This window comes from Jaculus jaculus, chromosome 1, assembly GCF_020740685.1.
Source record: "Jaculus jaculus isolate mJacJac1 chromosome 1, mJacJac1.mat.Y.cur, whole genome shotgun sequence".
Taxonomy (NCBI): Eukaryota; Metazoa; Chordata; class Mammalia; order Rodentia; family Dipodidae; genus Jaculus; species Jaculus jaculus.
The window spans coordinates 234,166,777-234,187,744 of NC_059102.1; the positions used below are offsets into that span (position 1 = coordinate 234,166,777).

The 20,968-nt window shown below is 50.4% G+C and overlaps 1 protein-coding gene across 5 annotated transcripts in view; it reads left to right on the forward strand.

Moving 5' to 3' along the window:
• Nucleotides 1-925: 925 nt before the first annotated feature.
• The window catches only part of Adcy7 (adenylate cyclase 7), a 58,690-nt gene continuing 38,647 nt past the window's right edge, over nt 926-20,968 (forward strand). For 2 of the 5 annotated variants that reach the window (XM_045151384.1, XM_045151385.1), the window contains exon 1: nt 19,003-19,265. The gene's annotated coding sequence lies outside the window, so the exon portion shown is untranslated. Of the gene's footprint in view, nt 1,016-19,002; nt 19,266-20,968 lie in introns of those variants that run through there. The other 3 variants (XM_004664849.2, XM_045151383.1, XM_045151374.1) reach the window with 2 other exon arrangements.

The window sequence follows — 20,968 nt, forward strand, 5'->3', positions numbered from 1 at the left end:
TGGGTTCCGGGTCCACTGTGGATGACAGGACCATGACATACCAGGATCGAAGTGGATGCCTGGCCCAGTAGACTAGGGTCTAAAAACTGGATGCCCAGGCCCTTTCTCAGTAGATCAGCAAAGGCTTTGAGTTGGCCCTGAGAAATGGGCACAGCACACGTCCTGGTGACTCCCAGCAGAGTGAGAAGCCATTCATGGGTATACGGAGCTCTGGACAAGGATGGAAGGAGGGGCTTGGGAGAGGTCCCCGGTGGGTTTCCTTTCACCCTCTTTTGGCCCTTGCCCTTCCCAGTGATTAAGAGCGACACCTTCTTGCTCGCCCAGCCTGGGTGCTTAGGAAACAGGGTAGTTTTATTTTGTTCTGTTTTGTTTTCCCCCCTGCCAATTCTGGAGCCCCACCCTGAGTTACAGGGGTCACCATGAAATCACATATCTACTTTCTCAGGATGGCTTTGTCTTCCTGACATCTGCCAAAACGGGATCAATGATGCCTGCGAGTGTCAGGTGGATGCCCACCTCCACCCACCTAGAACGTCAGGGTTTGGATGACAGAAGGTTAAGACGAATCTTCCGTGTTGGGCAGGAGGGTATCGAATCTTCCAGAAATGGGCGTGGCCGGAGGTGGGGTGGGGAAAGTGGACCAAAGACAGCTGAGACGTTAGCTGGAGGCTGTCTGCCGAGGCTGTCTGCCGTGTCCCCGGCCGGAGGTGGAGCCTGCAGGGCGCAGCTGAGCACATGCGAGAGGTACCTTGAGAGACGGGGATATCTGGTCCCTGCTGGCGACCTTAGCTGGGCTACGCCGCCCGCTCCTTCCCGAAGCATGGGTGGTGGTGAGGGTGGCTTTCCGGGCTTAAGAAGCGAGGATGCGCTCGGAGGCGCTCGGGGCCCCAGACGCGCGCGCGATGACCACCTGGGGGCGCCCGAGCCGCTCGGCCGCCAGGAGGGAGATGTGGCCGGGCTCCGGTCCCTGGACTCCGGTCCCTCGGCCGCCCCGGGCGCAGCGGGAGCGCGGCAGGTGAGCGCGGGCGGGCGGGCGGGCGGCTGCGGGGTCCTCGCCTCGGTCCCCGGCTCCGCGGCACGAACGAGGTGGGCGTGAGCGGCTCGATCTGCCGTTCCGGGCTGGGGCGCGGGACGCCGGCGCTGGCAGTTCTTTCTCCTGGTCCTGGCCAGGCTCCCCAGGCCCTGCCCGAGGGGCTTCCTTCCCAGACAGGGCCCCCGGCGGCAGCAACTGGGGAGCAGCACCTCTTTACGCAAGGCAAGATGGAGCAGTGAGAGGCCAGGGTCTCTGGACTCCTAGGCTGGTTGCGCTCGGGAAGCCGTGGACTCTTGGCATGGAGGGTCCCCTCTGTCGCTGGAGCTAGTCACGGTGTTCTGCTTAGAGTGACCAGGGGGCATGGGTCAGCAGTGTGTCTGGGGTGGAGGTGATCCAGCCACAGGCAGCAGGGAGCAAGACTCAGGTGAAGGGCTGAGAATAGGATTGAGCACCTCCCCAGCGTGGGCCCCCCACAGGAACCACACACCTCCCACAGGAAGGGCTGGGCAAGGTGTTGGGAGGACCTGGCTTGCAGCCCTGACCTGCCTTTCTCAGGATGGCTTCAAGTTCCTCTCCGAGAGTAAAGAAGCCAAGCAGGAGCTGGGGAGGAGCGCTTGCGTCCCCTCACTGGAAGCATAGTCTTTCAAAAACAAGGAACATGGAGGGATGGCTTAGCGGTTAAGGCGTTTGCCTGCAAAGCCAAAGGACCCAGGTTTGATTCTCCAGGACCCACGTTAGCCCTTCAGACCACGGAATTCTGGGACGAAGTGGCCACTTTCATACACACAAAAAAGTCACCTCCCAGTGGAGTGGAGCTTGTGGGCTGGGGGAACCTAGGTCTTAGTAGGCAGCCTGGGCCAGCCCCCAGATCTGAGAGGAGGACCTGCGGCCGGCAGTGTTGGGCTGGGCTTGAGTGCATTGTGGGCAGCCTTGGCTAGTCCTCATACTCTGTGCGGATGGGTGTCTTAAAGTCGCCTCCTCTGGGGCTGAATTCCGAGGCACTGGGTCATCTTGGCATTCTGCCCATGAGCTTTCGAGAGTAGATGCTCTGGGGCTTTTTTCAGGGGAAGGTTGTAGAAGGTGGAGCCCACTGGGTATTCTAGGAAGTCCTCTGATTTCCAGGGGTCCTGAACGCAACTGGGACATTGTCATGAGTTTGGCAGTGCTGGGATGAATGAGCAGCCTCGTTGCCAGCTGGGGAAACGGAGGCAAGTTTGGTCAGGAACTGGAAGTAGAGCACGGCCTTCTGGCCTTCCTGTCCTGTGAGTGGATCCGCGACCCCGAATCCCTTGCTTGAAGTCACAGTTTCCAGTAGGCCTGCCCATGGCTCCCTCCTCCCCTGCTTCTCCGATACTGAGATGGTCTCTGAGACTCTACCCCTCGCCCCCACATCTTGGATGCCCTCCCTCAGTTATTGGGAATAGGAGGAGTTATTGGGAATCTAGACAGGGAGCCTCCACTAGGCCTTTCTGGGTCTAGGCAGGGCTGACAGGTGAGCTAGGTTAACCTCAAGTGGTCCTGCCCTCCAAAGGCCACTAGATGATAGAAAAGATAGAATGGCTACATCTTGACCACAAACCCTGACTCCAAGCATTCACTTGGGCAAAAGGGAGAGGTATTTATGGGGGAATCTCTGGAGGAGTTTGTTAGCATCTTTTAACTGCTTATTCATAAGTTCTATAGTTTCCTTAAAAAAAATTTATTTATTTGCAAGCAGAGTGAGAGAATGAAAGAATGAATGAATATGGTTGTGTCAGGGCCTCTAGTTGCTGCAAACTGAACTTCAGATGCATGCATCACTGTATCTAGCTTTACATGGATACTGGGGACTAGAACCCAGGTTGTTAGGCAAGTGCCTTAACCATTAGGCCATCTTTATAGCCTGGGAGTTTTGTATTTTCAAAATGTCTACAGTGAGGAGCAAACAAACAAACCTGTATTCCTTTTGTGTTTGTTCTGGTAAATTTTTTCTTTTCTTTGGGTTTTTCAAGGTAGGGTTTCACTCCAGCCCAGGCTGACCTAGAATTCACTATGTTTCAGGCTGACCTTGAACTCAAGACAGCCCTCCTACCTTTGCCTCCCAAGTGCTGGGATTGAATGCCCGGTTTCTGGTAAATTTTTGAGAGCTGTCTTGCTGCATATGACTCTTGGCCATGGGATTGCAGGAGAGGTCTGAGGCCCAGGCAGGCTACTAGTATGTTTGCTAGATTTCTTATGGTAAGAACGCAGGTTGTGAGGTGCTTCAGTCCTAACAGAAAGGTCTGGAGCCCAGGTAGGAGGGGCGCCCTGAATATCAGTTGCAGAGCTACTCATTGTAGGGCTGTCTTTCCCACGGCATCTGCTGGGATCTGCCTCCTGGGTCTTTCCAGAGGTTGGCCCGAGGATGGAGACCCTGTGATGGCAGGTTCCCTGTTGGGGCACGTGAGTCTAGGAACAGTGGAGGCAAGGTTATTGACAGCTTTCATTTGAGAACAAGTTCTGCTTGGGCTGCAATTATAGAGTATGAACCTGGCCTCAAGGGGCTTGGGTGACTCTCCACTCCCTGTGGGCTCTGCACAGTGGTCCAGGGACCGCTCTGCTCTTCCCTAATCCTGCAGACCGTAGTCTCTGCCGCATCGTCTGCGCCCCATCCACCTCCCAGCTTTTGCTCGTGTGGTTCCTCCTTCTAGTCACTCCTACTGCTGGGCAGCCCTAGACCATTTTGGAAAGTGTTTAGGCCCCTGCTGGACAGCTGGCCTCAGTGTCCTCTTGAGCCTGGTTGGTTTTGGTTTCGGGACATGGCCTGTGGCTTTTAGGACATCGGTATCTGACTCGGGACATGTACCTATTTCTGTCTTCAGCCCGGGGGACTGGACTACTGTCTTAGGAAGAGAAAGGGTGGCCTGGTCCTCCCCAGCCCTCTTTGTCCTCCAGTTTGCTCAGAGGTGGCTAGCTGTTCCGCCCCTGAGTACACTGTTATCTGGAAGTGGCTAAGTGGGGCCCACAGAATGAGGTAGTGGCACCCGGCCAGGACTGTGGCCAGGTGCGGACAGCAGAGCAGGGCCCTGGGCAGTGTGCACAAGAGAGCTCCTCTGGTGGTAATGACCCCTGTGGAGTGGAGTGCTTAGCCACCTCCACCTGTATGCAGAAGGGAGCCTGGCTCCCAGCCTGGAACAGGTACCTGGAGTATAAGAGTACAGACTAGAGAGAGCCTCCTAGCTTCAGCCCCACGCACGTTTCCTAGCAGTGTGACTCTGGGCAGGTGCTCTGTTCAGCCTCTCTGAGCCCGTTTCCTATCTGTAAAACAGGGTCAATAACAATATTTCCAAGCTAGGCTGGGGAGATGGCTTGTCACTTGAAGGAATTTGCTTGAGGAGCCTGCTAGCTCAGGTTCGAATCTCTGACCACTTGTATAAAGCTGCTTGGGCGTTTATTTGCAATGACAAGAGACCCTGGTGAGCCTGTGTGCAAATAAATAAATAAATAATTTTTTTAAGAAAAAGATTTAGGCACTGGGAGATGACTCAGTGGTTAAGGCGCTTGCCTGCAAAGCCTAATGACCCAGTTTCAATTCCCCAGTACCCACGTAAAGCCAGATGCAACAAAAAAATTAAAAATTCCCCCAAATTAAAGTTGGGCCTTGGTGGTACAGGACTTTAATCCTAACTACTCAGGAGTCAAGAGGCCAGTACAGTGATGAAGGAGGGTCACATGTTTAAGGCCAGCCTGAGCTACAGAGTGTGAATTCCAGGGCAGCCTGGGGCAGCTTAGTGAGACCCTGTTTCCAAATTAAAAAAAAAAAAAAAAGGGCTGGGGGTACAGCTCAGTAGTAGGGCACTTGCCTAACATGTAAAACTTTGGGTTCAACCCGTACAGAAACAAAAGGAGTGTCAGAGCTTCCATGATTGTCTACAGAGGAGAGGTTCATGAGGCCACTCTGCTTGGAGTTGGGGGCTGGGTACCGAGGAGGTTCTCAGGCAGACCTCGGGGTCAAGCCAGCATTCAATCAGGGAAGCCACCGGTGCTCCTTGTCCCCCTGCTTCTGGACACTAGGCGGTTTCCATTATTCTTGCAGTTAAGATGCTGCTCAACTAGCGGCTAGCCACATCTTCACATATATTGGGGATTCCTTTTTATGGTAAGCTAGAAAAGGGTCCATTTCTTGATGTGGTGGTGCCTGTGAGGGACATTTGTGCTAAGTTGTATCTGGGGAGTGGAAGTTACAGGCTTTCTGCTCATTTGCAGTCAGGGGATGAACCAGGGAGAGATTCCCGGGAGAGGCATGAGCTATTGCCCAGGCTGGAACCTGCGGCCTGAGCCCGATGGGGGAGGTTGGCGGTGTAATGGTAAGGGTGCCATTGTGCTCTGACGAGCAGGCAAGGGGGAGGCAGAGGCCCTGCAGGTCAGTACACTTCCAACAGGAGTTGTATCGCAGGCAAGCTTCAGTGTAGGACTGTTTCTGTGCCTGTTGTTTGGTCTGCGCTATCTCTGAAGTCCCAGTGAGCCACCTGATTTTTTTTAGGATCACACATTCCTCATCTATCCTTTTCACTGTATGCCACCCATTGAAACAAGAGGCTAAAGCGCTGGTCTTGGCATGCATTTCACTACAGAGAAAAGGAACATGGACAGAATAATGTGCTTAGCCCACAGACTCGACCCCCAGCCTACAAGGGCTCCAAGTTCTAGCCGGCCTCCAGTCATCTCCCCCACACACTCCTCCCTCCCACAGTAAATCACTTCATCATAGACCTTGGAGCCTGCATTACAAAAACATGATAGCTGCTGGGCGTGGTGGTGCACGCCTTTAATCCCAGCACTCGGGAAGCAGAGGTAGGAGGATCGCTGTGAGTTCGAGGCCACCCTGAGACTCCTTAGTGACTTCCAGGTCAGCCTGGGCTAGAGTGAAACCCTACCTCGAAAAACCAAAAAAATAAAAACAAAAACAAAAAAAAAACCAAACAAACATGACGACTATGAAACACACACATGACCGCCAGAAACTGTTAGAGCTGATAAATGAACGCAGTGACGTGGCAGTGTATAGAATCAACCCACAGAAGTCAGCTGCATTTCTATACATGAACAGTCAAATAGCCAAGAAAAACAAAAACAAAAACAAAAAAGAAAAATAACATGCTAGGAATGGTGGCACTTGGGAGGCAGAAGTAGGAGGATTGCTGTGTGTTCTAGGCCAGCCTGGGACTGCAAAGTGAGTGTCAGGTCAGCCTGGGCTAGAGTGAGGCCCTACCTCAAAAAAAAAAAAAAAAAAGTGAAAGAAAGAGAGAGAGAAAGAAAACAAAGAAATTCCCATTTACAATAGAATCATAGAAGAGAGCTAGTGATATACTGACCCACAGAGGGCCAAGATCTACATGTTTAAAATTATCACTGATGAAGAAATTGACAAAGAAATGAAAAGACATCCCATAGTCATGGACCAGAAGAATTAATATTGTTGAAATATCCATGCTGGAGTTGGGCATGGTGGTGCCCGCCTTTAATCCCAGCACTTGGGAGGCAGAGGTGGAAGGACCTCTGTGAGTTCAGGGCCAGCCTGAGACTACAGAATGAATTCCAGGTTAGCCTGGGCTGTAGGGGAGACCCTATCTCAAAAAAAACAAAAAAAAATTAAAATTAAATAAAATAGAAATTGGACTATTTCTTAAAATATTGTTTTATTTACTTGAGAAGAGGGAGGAAGGAAAGGAGGGACAGAGAGAGATGGAAAGAGAGAAAGTATGGGTGCACCAGGACTTCCTGCCTCTGCAATTGAACTCTAGACACACACGTGTATGTGTTTGTGCATCTGGCTTTATATGTGTACTGAAGAATCAAACCCAGTTTGTCAGGCTTTGCAAGCAAGCACCTTTAACTACTAAGCCAGCTCCAGCTCTGAAATTGGACTCTTACCTCACACCGTATACATAAATCAACCCAAATGGGTTAAAGGCTTAAACATAAAGCCTCAAACTATAACACTACCAGAAAAAAAGTATAGAGAAAAAAAATCCATCACATTGGTCTGGGCAAGTTTTTTTTTTTTATTTTTCTCTAAAAGCTCAGCTGGCGAAGGCAAAAATGGACGCATGAGGTTACCTGAGAAGGAAATGATTAATAGACTGAAGAGACAGCATAGAATCTAAGAGAAAAGATTTGCAAGGTAAACAATTGATAGGGGGTTAATATCCAAAATATGTAAGATACTGAAGCAATAGCTCCTCCCCCCCCAAAAAAAAACCCAACTATATTAAGAATGGGCAGAAGCCGGGTGTGGTGGCACACACCTTTAATCCTAGCACTTGGAAGGCAGAGGTGGGAGGATTGCTGTGAGTTCAAGGCCACCCTGAGACTACATAGTGAATTCCAGGTCAGCCTGGGCTAGAGTGAGACCCTACCTGGAAAAACAAAAACAAAAACAAACAAATAAACAAACAAAAATGGGCAGAGGACTTGCATGGGCATGCCTCAAAAGGAGACATAACAAATGACAGGAGACCCTGCTCACACCGGCAATCATCAGAACCACAGCGAGGCATCACGTCACACCTGTTAGCCCAGTGATGAGAGATGAGTGTGGGCGAGGATGGGAAGAAAGCGCGTCCTTGTACAGTGTTGGTGGAGATGGGATTAGTATAGCTGTAAGGTTCAGGAGTGACCAAGGACCACGGAGACCACTCTGAAGCAAAGATGGAAGTTTTTATTCGGGGAAAACATGAGCTGTCAGGACTGACTCTCAAGAGCGGAGCAGCCAGCTTGGGGTTACAGACAGTGGGCTTCATAGGCTCTCCAGTTGGGGGAAGGTGAGGAAGGAAAGGAATTTGTTGGGGCAGTAAATCTCTGTTCTTTACATTAGCCATAGGGTGAGACCAGAAGTGACCTGGTGAGAGATAAGGGGGCAGTAAATCTAGACCTGGAGCCTTGTTAGGCAGGAGAGGAATAATGGCTGGACAATTTCTTGAGGAATGTGGATGACTCCTCTGTCGCCCTCCTGCTGTCCTGGGTGACTGCGTTTTGTCCTGACCTAACAATAGCCACTACTGAAAACTGAGAGGAGGCTTCCTACGAAACTAAGACTGGAACTTCTGTCTGGTTGATCCAGCAGTATTACTTCTGGGGCTATATCCAGAGGATTTGAAATCAGTGTGCTAAAGAGGCATTTGTCAGCACTCCCATGTTCATTGCAGCACGATTCACAATACCCAAGGTCAAAGTCAGCCTAGGTGTCCACCTGCAGGTGGATGGACCAAGAAGATGTGTATATACACAGTGCAGCACTATTTTAGCCTTTAAGAGGAAGGACAGTCTGTCATTCGCAACAATATGGATGAACCTGGAGGCAATTTTAGATGAGGGAAGACAGGCACTGGACAAATGCTGCAAGCTCCCTCTTGTGTGTGGATATAAGATAGTCCTACCCAGAAGCAGAGGTAGATGGTGATGACCTGAGTGTGTGTGTGGGCGGGGGCGGGGGAAGGCAGGCCAAAGGGGACAAAATGCCAGCTAGACAGGAAGACTGTTTTTAAGAGCTCCATGCCACAGTGTGGTGGTGACTTACGCTTTTTAAAAAATTATTTATAGCCGGGCGTGGTGGCGCACGCCTTTAAACCCAGCACTCGGGAGGCAGAGGTAGGAGGATCACCGTGAGTTCAAGGCCACCCTGAGACTACATAGTGAATTCCAGGTCAGCCTGAGCCAGAGTGAGACCCTACCTCGAAAAACCAAAAAAAAAAAAAAAAAAAAAAAAAAAATGGGCAGGAGAGATGGCTTAGCGGTTAAGCGCTTGCCTGTGAAGCCTAAGGACCCCGGTTCGAGGCTTGGTTCCCCAGGTCCCACGTTAGCCAGATGCACAAGGGGGTGCACGCGTCTGGAGTTCGTTTGCAGAGGCTGGAAGCCCTGGCGCGCCCATTCTCTCTCTCTCCCTCTATCTGTCTGTCGCTCTCAAATAAATAAATTTTTTTAAAAATTATTTATTATTTATTTGTTGGGGAGGGGGTTCGAGGTAGGGTCTCACTCTAGCTCAGGCTGACCTGGAATTCACTATGTACTCTCAGGGTGGCCTTGAATTCATGGCGATCCTCCTACCTCTACCTCCAGAGTGCGGGGATTAAAGGCATGAGCCACCACACCCGGCTCTGGTGACTCACACTTAATGATGTAAACTTCAAATAGTCTCACTATGAAAAATGATAAGTATTGAGTTGGGAATGGCAGCACAGGTCTGTAACTCCCCCATATTCGGGGGGTGGTTACAGGGCAGGGGCAGGGGGATCATGTGTTTAAAGCCAGTCTGGGCTACATTGTGAGACCATGTCCCAAACAACAGTAACAAAAAGATATTTTTTTCCAATGCTTAAAAATCTACATCCAAATGAGTCCTATGATGTTACGTCTCATGAGTCTGTCGCCTGTGGGGTTGATACTCTGTTTCTTGTGTGTCTCGCCTGCATTGTTTTCCTTGACCCTGGGTCCTGTTATTGAGCTTCCCGAGAGCCAGTTTCCTGCAGTGTAACGTGTTCCCTGATTAGTGGCTTATCTTAATTTGGTTTTGACTCAGTATGGAGGAGCTGGTGTTGCATTCTTCCGGAAGGCCTGTGCTGTCTGCTAGAATCTTCTGGGGCATGTTGCCAAACATTTGTGTTGCAAGGCTTCTAGGGTACAAACTTTCACTTTTTGCCAGGTGGACTTGGGAATGCTGACTGTGTTGGGTACTGGGGAATTCCCAATCATGCGTCTTTTATCCCTTGTTTCTGCTTTTTCTGTAACGTGGTTATTTGCTCTCCCACTCTTTCTTCCTCCCTCTCCCCTTCCCTTTCTGTAGGAAAGAATGGCAGATAGAGAAAGAGAGAGAATGGGCACGCCAGGGACTCTAACCACTGCAAATGAACTCCAGATGCATGCACCACCTTGCATCTGGCTTTACATGAGTACTGAGGAATCAAACCCAGGTCCTTAGGCTTTGAAGGCAAGCACCTTAACTGCTGATGCATCTCTCCAGCCCATATTTTTTTTTATGTTTTGGTTTTTTGAGGTAGGGTCTCACATTAGCCCAGGCTGACCTGGAATTAACTATGTACTCGAACTCATGGCGATCCTCCTACCTCTGCCTCCTGAGTGCTGAGATTAAAGGCGTGTGTCACCACACCTGGCTTCCATATTTGTTTTTAAAAATATTTTTATTTATTTATTTGTAAGCAGAGAGTGATAGGGAGAAGAGGAATAAAGAGAATGGACATGCCAGGGCCTCTGGCTGCTGTAAAAACGCATGCACTACCTTGTGTATCTGGGTACTGGAGAATTGAGTCTGGGTCTTTAGGCTTTGCAGGCAAGTGCCTAACCGATGAATCATCTCTTCAACCCCCATATTTTTTCTTTCTTTTTGATTTTTTATTTACTTATTTTTATGATATAAGAGATATTTTATTTTGACTTGAATTTGTCATTGGCTCTTTTTGCTTTTTTGAGGTAGGGTTTCGCTCTAGCCCAGGCTGACCTGGAACTCACTATGTAGTCTCAGGCTGGCCTTGAACTCGCAGCGATCCTCCTACTTATGCCTCCCAAGTGCTGTGTGCCATCACAGCTCATATGAGCCCAGCTCATATTTCTTTTTTCAATATAATATTGCAATAGAACTCTCCCTCGGGCATGCTAAGCAGGCGCTGTACTACTCAGTTCCATTCCCAGTCCCCCTTGCTAAATTTTAATTTATGAGTATATGTGCTTCAGGGAAAATTTGGAAAGTACACATAAGCAAAAATATATTTGAAACACGTTAGTGGGCTGAGGATGTAGCGCAGTTGGGAGGGTGCAAGCTTAGCACGCATGAAGCCCTGGGGTTGATCCCCAGCACCACACGAGCCTGACATGGTGGTGCACTCCTGGGAGGTGGGGGCATCCTCGACTACATAGCAAGTTTGGGGCCAGCCTGGGCTAAGGAGACCCCCCCAAAACCCGAAGTACTCAATTCTGTTATCTAGTAAAAACTTTTAGGGTTTGGAGTGTATTTTTTTTTTTTCTGTTTGTTCCTTTAATCTGTGCGGTGCTGGGAATGGACCCAGGGTTTGGTGCACCAGGCAGCCCGGCCCTGGCGCAGCCCTTGACACGCTGCCTTCACTTCATGGCATCCCGTCACTCCTCCTCAGGCTCTGTTGGAAGGGCTGTGTGCTTCCTCCCTGCCCTTCCTCAGGTCACTCTGGGTTGGGGTGCAGGGAAGGACAGGCGCCTGGTGGGGCCCAGCTGCCAAGACTTTCAAAGGAAATCAGGTTGGCAAGACTTTTGCTTTCACATCTGTTCTTTTAGGATTCTCTACTGTTACTCAACATACTGTGACCCTGGCTGCCCCTTTTCCTTCTGCAAAGCGCTGTCTCCCCGGCTTGGCCGACACTGAGGTCCCGGTGGTCACAGAGCCAGCCTTCTGCAGGCTGCGCTACCATGGTGTAGAGCTCATTTTCTTTATCTCGTGTGGGACTCGGAGCAGCCAGGGCTGGCAGGAACTGGGGTGTAGCAGAGATGTTATTCAGTGAGGCAGGTATTTGGATCAGCTTTGGGATTCACCCTCACTCACCCCCTAGGACCACCAGTGACTCTGAGTCATGAGGCTCTAGCTTGTCACGGGTTTCATGACCTTAATAAGTCCCTTCTCTGAAAACCCTGTTCTCTGCCTGTGGAATGAAGGCGTGACCAGGACATTGTCTTATGTCCCCAGCCTGGGACAGGAAGAAATTCCTGTGTGTCTCTGAGCCCAGGCTAGGAGAGGTTGGCCTGGAGGTGGTGAGTAGAAACCCTGGAATGCTCCCTGGCCCCCAGTGAAAATCCATCTGCAGTGAGGTCCAGTGACAGGACCACAAGGCTTTGCCTACCTGCTTTGGAGGGGCGCCTCTGATTCTGGCCACAGCCCAGAAGGGGGCGGGCACAGCCAGCCTGCTCTACCCCTTCAGGTGTGGGCCTTGCTGTTGCACAGAGTGCTTCCATGTTCCTGGTCTGTATTCTTACTGGGAGAATTGGTATATTGTTCAGTCTGACAGGAATGCAGCCAGGTCCCCTTGAGTCCCTAGTAGTGCAAGGGGAAGGAGACATCCTTGCCCTCTTCACGGGACTCTGAGGGAAGAAGCCAAAGCACTCTTGTTTCTTCCCGAGCAGAGCAGGTGGGGTTGCTATGGGAGAGAGGGTGCTAATCTAGTCCTGGTAATGTAAGTGCCAGGAACTTTGCTCCAACCCAAGGGAAAGGGAGACCTAACATTTTCTACCAATCAACATCCAGGGGAGGGCCTGGAGAAATGGCTCAGTGGTTAAGGTGCTTGCCTGCAAAGCCAAAAGACCCAGGTTCAATTCCCCAGGACCCATGTAAGCCAGATGCACAAGGGGGCACACACATCTGGAGTTCATTCCCAGCGGCTGGAGGCCCTGGCGTGCATATTCTCTCTCTCTCTCTCTCCCTATCCCTCTGCCTATTTCTCTCTCTCTCTCTTTCAAATAAATAAATAAAAATATTAAAATTTTTTATTTATTTATTTTTATTTTTATTTATTTGAGAGTGACAGATAGAGAAAGGGCAGAGAGAGAGAGAAAAGAATGGGTACGCCAGGGCTTCTAGCCACTGCAAACGAACTCCAGACACATGTGCCCCTTGTGCATCTGGCTAACGTGGGTCCTGGGGAATGGAGCCTCGAACCATGGTCCTTAGGCTCCACAGACAAGTGCTTAACCACTAGGCCATCTCTCCAGCCCATATAAAAATAAAATATTTTTTAAAAAAAATTCAGGGGAAGTCTGTAAAGATGGCTTAGCAGTTAAGGCACTTGCCTGCAAAGCCAAAGGACCCAGCTTCAATTCCCCAGGACCCACGTAAGCCAGACGTACAAGGCAGCACATGTGTTAGGAGTCTGTTTACCATGGCCAAAGGCCCTGATATTCTCATTCTTTCCCTCTTCTCTCTCTCTCAAATAAATAAAATAAAATAAAATAAAATTTAAACAACAGGGCGTGAGCAGCAGCCTGGAAAAGAGGCTGCTGGACAGTGTGGGTTAAGGGAGATGAGGGTGGGAAGGTGAGGTGGGCCAGGTCTGGAGGGCTGGGAGAGGAGACTTGATTCCCAAGCATAGACCAGCTATGGAAGGTCTTTGAGGAGGTCGAGCAGGAAGTAGAGACAAGATCTTGAATTTGAGATTGTGTGGTGGTTTGATTCAGGTGTCCCCCATAAACTTAGGTGTTGTGAATGCTAGCTCCCCAGCTGATGGATATTTGGGAATTAATGTCTCCTGAAGGGAGTGTATTGTTGGGGGTGGGCTTATGGGCTTTATAGCCAGTTTCCCCATGCCAGTGTTTGGCACACCCTCCTGTTGCTGTGGTCCATCTTATGTTGGCCAGGGGGTGATGTCCACCTTCTGCTCATGCCATCGATTTCCCCTGCCATCGTGAAGCTTCCCCTCGAGCCTGTAAGCCAAAATAAAACTCTTTTTCCCAGAAGCTGCTCTTGGTTAGGTGATTTCTACCAGCAATGTGAACCGGACTGCAACAGTAAAGTGGTACTGAGGAGTGGGGTTGTTGCTAGACCCCTGACTGTGTGGCTTCGGCCTTTTGGAGCTGATTTTCAAGAGGAATGTGGGAGGATTTGAAACCTTGGCCTAAGAGATGCTTTGCAGTGCTGTAAGTACAGCTTATTGGACTGTTCTGGTCTGAGCTCCAAGACCTGAATGCAGTAAGAACTATGGACTGTGAGGTTTGGCTTATGAGGGCGAGAAAGAGCTGTGCCTGGACTGGGCTAGCAGTTTGTGTGAGAAGCTTGCTCTTGTGCCCGTGTCCTGAGAAGTTGTGCAGGGTTGCTTTGCGTAGAAATGAACTGGTGTGAGCAGAGGGATATGGCACAGAAAGAAAAATCTTTGGGTGAACTCTTGCCCGTTCAGCTGCAACTGAGAGATTACAACCTTTGAGACTGGGCTAGCTGACCTGCGCTGGGGCAATAAGAAGAATGTAGACTCTTTTGAAAGGGGCCTGGGTGCTCAAGGAGTGTCCTATTCTTCAAAGTCTGCTTTATTCCCCCCTGGATTAACAAATTGGCACCCTACCTGTTATCGTGGAGTATAAGAAATGCTGGTCATTGAGTTTGCAACACAGTCTTGTTTTGGAAATGGCCATGGGCAGTGTGAAGCGGGTTTGCTGGTTGCCTGCATAGAGACCCCATGGGGCCATGAGGATGAACCGTGGCTTGCAGTGGAGACCCAGTGGAGATGCCGGGACCATGAGATGGCTGCCAAGGAGCTGCTGGCCCCGATGAAGTTCCCAGGACTGTGAGTAGCCTAGCTGGGGGGGCGGAATTGGAATGCCAGAGACTTGTTGCTGGTTAGAATTATTGGACTTGAAGATTTGTCACTGGCTAGAGTTGCTAGACTTGAAGCTACAGAGTTTATTTGTTCCAGTTCTTTAAATCTTGTATTGGTTGAATGTTTCTTTGCTATGCCCAATGCCATCTATTGCAGTGTGAATATTTATTCTGTGCCATTATGGGTTTTTTGAGGTTATTTTTTGGTATTACGGCTCACTTAAAAGATCTTGAACTATGGGGATGTATGAACATCATTGGAATTGATAAAAACTATGGGGACTTTTAAAGTCAGACTGAATGCATTGTATTTTACATCATGTATGGATATCAGTTTATGGGGGCCAGGGGTGGAATGTGGTGGTTTGATTCATTCAGGTGTCCCCCATAAACTTAGGTGTTCTGAATGCTAGCTCCCCAGCTGATGGAGATTTGGGAATTAATGCCTCCCGAAGGGAGTGTATTGTTGGGGCGGGCTTATGGGCTTTATAGCCAGTTTTCCCATGCCAGTGTTTGGCACACCCTCCTGTTGCTGTGGTCCATCTTATGTTGGCCAGGGGGTGATGTCCACCTTCTGCTCATGCCATCGTGTTCCCCTGCCATCGTGAAGCTTCCCCTCGAGCCTGTAAGCCAAAATAAAACTCTTTTTCCCAGAAGCTGCTCTTGGTTAGGTGATTTCTACCAGCAATGCGAACCGGACTGCAACAGATTGTAAGGACAGCTTCTCTCACCAGTCCCTGCCCGTTGTCTTTCACTGAGGAGTTACTAACGCACTGCTCACGGAGCCCTCACAGCCCCCCAGGGAATTGGTCAGTATTGCCCTGGCTTTGCAGATGGACTTGCTGAAATCCTGTGGTTTGGGTGAGGTCATTCACAGAAGTGTCACTGCAGAGCTCTTCATTGTCCCTGGTTAAGGGACTGGGCTGGGGCGAGTGGCCAGCTGATTACTCACACCCTGGTCAGGACTGGGTGGGAGTGTGTTGAGTCCTTGTTTCCTGGGAGCAAGATGGTGGCTGGGAATGGGGGGAGGGGCTGCTTCCTTCTTCACACCTGTCTTCCCCCAAGAAGCTGCCCACAGTTTGTAAGGCACTCACTAGGGTGCTATGAGGTTTCTCCCATGACACCAGACCTCCACACATGGGCCATGCTGTTTGCTCAGCACTTGGTATTGTTTGACACTTGGCTGGCTGATAACTGTGCCTTGTTTTGTTGTAGTTTGTCCCTGCCTAGCCTCCATGTGGAAGCTTCACTTCAGGTCCCCTCTGCGTACAGACCCAGCCCGTCCTCAGGTGCTTAGGTGGCTCTGGAGTCCAGAGCGCAGATCTTCCTTAGTGGTGATTCTCCCTAGATCTGTGTGCTGTGCCTCTTCTGGCCTGGGGACTTGTAAGGAGTCTGAGTCCCTGTGTCCCCAGCCCCAGGAGGGATGCTAGGTAGGCTTCTGAACAGGGAAGATTCAGTGAGTGGTAGAACCTTTAGAAACCAGTTTCCCTGTCGGCTGCTTCCCAGGTAGGACCGGGACTGCCAGGCTGGGCGGTAGGGGGTGGGGGGACTTGGAAAGGTGAAATCTCCACCCAGAAGAGTTCGGAACACTGTGGGCCAGAGCTTGTAAGTCTTGGGGGACTGTCTATCTTAAGGAGGCTCCTCTTTGGGCTAGAGAGATGGCTCAGTGGTTAAGCGCTTGCCTGTGAAGCCTAAGGACCCCAGTTCGAGGCTCGGTTCCCCAGGACCCACGTTAGCCAGATGCACAAGGAGGCACACACGTCTGGAGTTGGTTTGCAGTTACTGGAGGCCCTGTTGTGCCCATTCTCTCTCTCTCTCTATGTCTCTCTCTCTATGTGTGTGTGTGTGTCTCTCTCTCTGCCTCTTTCTCTCTCTCTGTCCGTCGCTCTCAAGTAAATTAAAAAAAAACAAAAAAATATAATTATAATAATAATAATAATAATAATAATAATAATAATGAAGAGCTGGAGAGATGGCTTAGCAGTTAAGGCCTGTGAAGCCTAAGGACCCAGGTTTGATTTCCCTGTACCCATGTAAGCCAGATGCACATGGTGGCACATATATCTGGCTTGTTTGCAATGGCTTGAGGCCCTGGTGTGCCTGTTTTTTCTCTGTCTTTGTAATAAATAAATAAAAATTTAAAAACATAGTAATGAGGCAGATGGCTCCCATCTCCTTTCCCCAGAGGATTCCCAGGGTAAGGCACACTCCTGCTCACTGCTTTCCCCAGCAGGTTCTTGGCAGGGCCAGGACCCACCTCTCATTCCCATGTCGTCCTTCTTTCAATGGGTCCTTGTCTTCTGGCTCAAGTCAGGCCCAGGAGTCTCACAGTGTCTAGCACCAAACTTCCTGAATAAACAAATGGCTAGGGATTAGTCAATTCTCATTGAAAAAGGATGTGTAATTTACCAACAGTCAAGGACGCTGGTGGATGGTGTTAAGTGGGTGAGTGAAGAGGTTATTTCCACATAACTTGTGTCACCTGCTCTAGCCTGGGATGTAGAGCCCTTTTGTCCCTAGGAGGTCCTTTGTGTCCCCTGTACATCAGCAGGCTCCCTAGGGGCACCGACGGTCCCTCTGTCACGGCAGATGATGTTCCAAGTGCATGGCAGCGTGTGCCCTGTCATGCATGGCTCTCTTCCTTTGCCTTCTGGCTCGGCGATACGCCTGTGCTGTCAATACAGCCTGTTCTTTTCATGTGGATCTCTGAAGATGCTTATCCCTCTACCATTGTGGAGCGGGTGAGCTGTTTCTCATTGACAGTCATGGCTAATCTACATATTTGAGTACTATTCTTTTGTGAACGCATATGCTTGTGTCTTGTGCAAACACCCAATGCAGAATCACCGCACCGAGCAGTTTTCCATTCCTTTCAGCAGGATGCAAGAGCTGGGGTTGCCCCATGCCCTTGTCAAAACTTGGTGTTTTCCTATCAGTTGTTCTCGTGTGGTGACATCACTTGCTGGTGGGGTCATGCTATTCGCTACCTTTTTTTTTTTTTTTGCATTATTCATCATTTGAGTATCTCTGTTAAAAAACCTGCTTATATCTTTGGCCTGTGTTTTCTGATGGTTTGTAGCAGGATCTTGCTGTGTTGCTCAGGCTGACCTGAAACGTCTGGGCTGAAGTGATCCTTCTGTCTCAGATCCTGAGTGTCTGAGATTATGTGTGTATCCCAGTATGCTTGGCTATTGCCCATTTAAAAAAAAATTAAAATTTATTTGGCTGAGGTCCTGGCATGCCAATTCTCTCTCTCTCTCTCTCAAATAAAATTTTAAAAAGGAAAAAAAAATATTTGAGAGAGAACGAGGCAGAGAGAGAGACACACACACACAGATAGAGACAGAGAGCAAGTGAGCAAGTGTGAGCCTGCTAGGGCCTCCAGGCACTGCAGAGATCTCAGATGCCTGCACCACCTTATGCAGCTGGCTACTAGAGAATCAAACCCGGGTCCTCAGGATTTGCAGGCAAGCTCCTTAAGGCATCTCCCCAGCCCCCCACTTTAAAAGTCTTGTTACTAATTGGTGGATGATCTGTGCATATTTGGGAGAGGAGACTTTTTGTCAGTCACACGTGTCGCACGTGTCTTTCCCCAGTTCTGCGCTTGCCTCTTCCTTTCCTTCGTGGTGCCTTCCTTTTCAGCTTTGGAACCCGGGCCTGGGAGTTAGCTGCTGAAAGGAAGGGATAGCAATGGCTAGCCTCTTCACGAGGTTCCTCATTACCTCCTGTAGCTGCTGGAACAGTCCAAAGCTCTGTGTGGATCCTAAATTGTATCAGACCTTTGGGCCATCTAGTAGTCCCCCTGCACAGGATGGCTCTGAAATGGCACCTGCGTTTGGGGCACTTGGCTAGTGCGTGCTGAATGCTGGTGTTGGTGCTGGGCAGCAGATATGGGGCTCCCAGCAATATGGCCACCTGTGGGATGATAGCTCACAGCGGAGAAGGTGCAGGGGCCAGAGGCCCAGACCAGGAGAGTCCCCAGATGTGGGAGGGGGATCCACGCACTTGCTTTGAGGACCTCACACATTGGGGTGCTTAGAAAATAACCCCAGCAACCCAAGTTGTGATATGTGATAAGGAAAGCTTCTCATGGTCCCAGCAGGGTGCCTCCCCCTCTGTCTTAAGAAGCCCCTGCTGGGCTGCTTTCTAGCCCTTCACGAAGGACCACTGAGCGCCCCATGATCGCACGGGGCAAATTAAGGCCTGACATGATGGAAGGGGAGCTGGATTTAAGTCAAAGGCTTGGATTCAGAGTCCGAGGTTGCGCTTGGACCTCAGCCCTGCTCTGGCCCCTTCAGGGGTGGATGTGTGATGAAGAAACACTTGTGACCTCTCAGGCCATGCCCTGGGCTACTCACTATAGAAAGGAACGGAAGGAACGAGGACAAGGAGGGAGGGGGCCTGTCTGGGAGTTGCCCAGCCTCCCAGCTCGTGCCAGGCTGTCTGCTTTAATTGCTTAGTAAGTATGCATTTGCTCTCTAGTTGGAGCAGTCGTCTTGGGGCTTCTAATGGAGGTTTTTGGTTCTTATTTTATTATTATTTTTTTTTTCAAAATTGTTCCAGCTTCAAGCTTCAAATTTCCATGAAGTCATTGGAGCTGGGAGCTCAGCCTGGCAGCTCCCCCTATTCCTGTGGCGGGCTTGCTGGCTGGCTGGCTGGGAGAGTCCCCCCCTCCCCAGCCCCTCAGTGGGAGCTGAGTTGAGCTGAGCCGAGCTGAAGGCCCAGCCTTAGCTCCTCTGTCGCCACCGCCACTGCTGTGGAGCAGGAAGTGGTGGGTCCCAGATGTGACTCACTCTCATTTAGGTAGCCAGCCGGTGGAGGGAGCCTTCTCATGTGTGAGACTGGACGCCTTCTGAGCCAGGACAGTGAGAGCCCGGCCACCTCCCTGCAGGCACAGAGCCTGGCCTGGCTGCCGTGACCCTCCCAGGGAGCCAGGTAAAGTGGGATTCGGGCATGGGGTCGTGTCTGTCACCGGGCTTGGGCCTGAAGGTAGAATAGGACAGGCCCCAGGCATGTGGGAGGGAGGCGTGCTCACCGGCCGGCCCGGCTGCTGGTGGCTGCTGGTGGGTTGGGCAGGGCTGGTGGGGAGAGGGGCCCCTTGGCATCCTGAGCAGACAGCGGGGTGTGGGGGGTAGCTCCCCACCAGGGACCTGAAACAACTTGTCAGCGGCTTCTCCCCAGCCTGGCAGACAGTGCCGCTGTAACCGCGATGTTGTTCACTTGGCTCTGTCTACCTGGAATTCTGGGAACCACAGACAGACTCAAATGCCCACTTTGTGTTTTTTTTTTTTTTTAAGGTTGTGATTTTAGATTTATAAGTACACTTTATTTTTCTCACAGAAAATAAAAATTGACAAGAGAATTTATTAAACAAAACAACAAAAGAGCAGCAACGCTGAGAGTGGGTGATGGGTGCAGTTCGGTGGTAGAATTCTTGCTTTGCATGGGTGAAGCTCTGGGTTCCATCCCCAGCACCACAAAAAAGAAAAAAAAAAATACTTAAAAAAAATCTTGAAAAAAATCTTGAATGTGGCCTAAGAGACAGAAAACGAAAACACTTTAGGAAAAGAAAATTGTCTACCCTCTCTGCATCCGTTCCAGCCCAAGGCCACCTGGAGGTGGCACATGTACACAGAGCCTCTGCTTCGTGTCACCGCATTGGTTCAGGGGCAGGCACAGCTGAGACTGGAGTCTTCCTCCTTGGCTGACCTCTGGGAAAGGTGGTATGGTGCCTGGATGTGGAGCTATGCAGACCTTGAAGGCCTAGACTGGAGGCTGTAGCATGAGCTGACTTTGTCTGGAAGGTTCTGTGACTGGGTTGTCACCATTTCTCTGCCACCGACATGCAGGCGGTGGACATAAGGGGTGAGCTAGCTCAGTGGATCCTAGGGCATGGACTGTGGGCCTCAGGTCTTCAGGAGGACTTGGCCAATAAAAAATTTAAGTGTTTCATGTTCGAGTGAGTTTTAGTAAAAAAAAAAAAAAAATCTTTGAGGAAGATGTAGCCTTTGCACACTATTGTCCTGGCCAAGCTGAAGGAGAGGCTGAAATGATGAGGGCTGGCTTCGGAGGAGGTTTGCAGTGAGGGGCGCCACAGGAAGTGTAGGCCTGAGACTAGGGAAAGCTGTGTCGACCGGGTGTCTTCCTGTCTTCCAGTGTGCCTTGGGGTCTTCAGGGCTTTCCTGGGGCTCCTGGTTCCAGGTGTTGCAGGTGTGAGGGGGACGGAGGGGTGCTAGAGGACTGTTGCAGACTCTGTGGCCTTAGTGGGGAAGGCAGGAGCAACATGGAGGCAGAGGCCTCAGGAGAGTTTGCTGAAAAGAATGTTCTAGTGATTGTCTAGGGTTGAGGTGATGGGTGGCCTTGGAGGACTTCCATACCAGGAACTGGTCTGGAGTATTCCCTGTGGGCTCTAGGGAACGCAGGTGGGTGGGGTGAGGAGTGGGCAGGAGTGACAGGCCAAAGGTGCTTCTCAGAGGGAAGACAAGGATCCAGCTTGATGCTGCCTTGGGGATACCGCACCCACCTTGACAGTGTGTGACTACTGGTTTTACCCACTATGGCCTCTCCTACCTATGTGGTAGACGTCATTGACTCCTACTTTACAGAGAAATCAGAGGCTTGGTGGAGGCTTTTTTGTC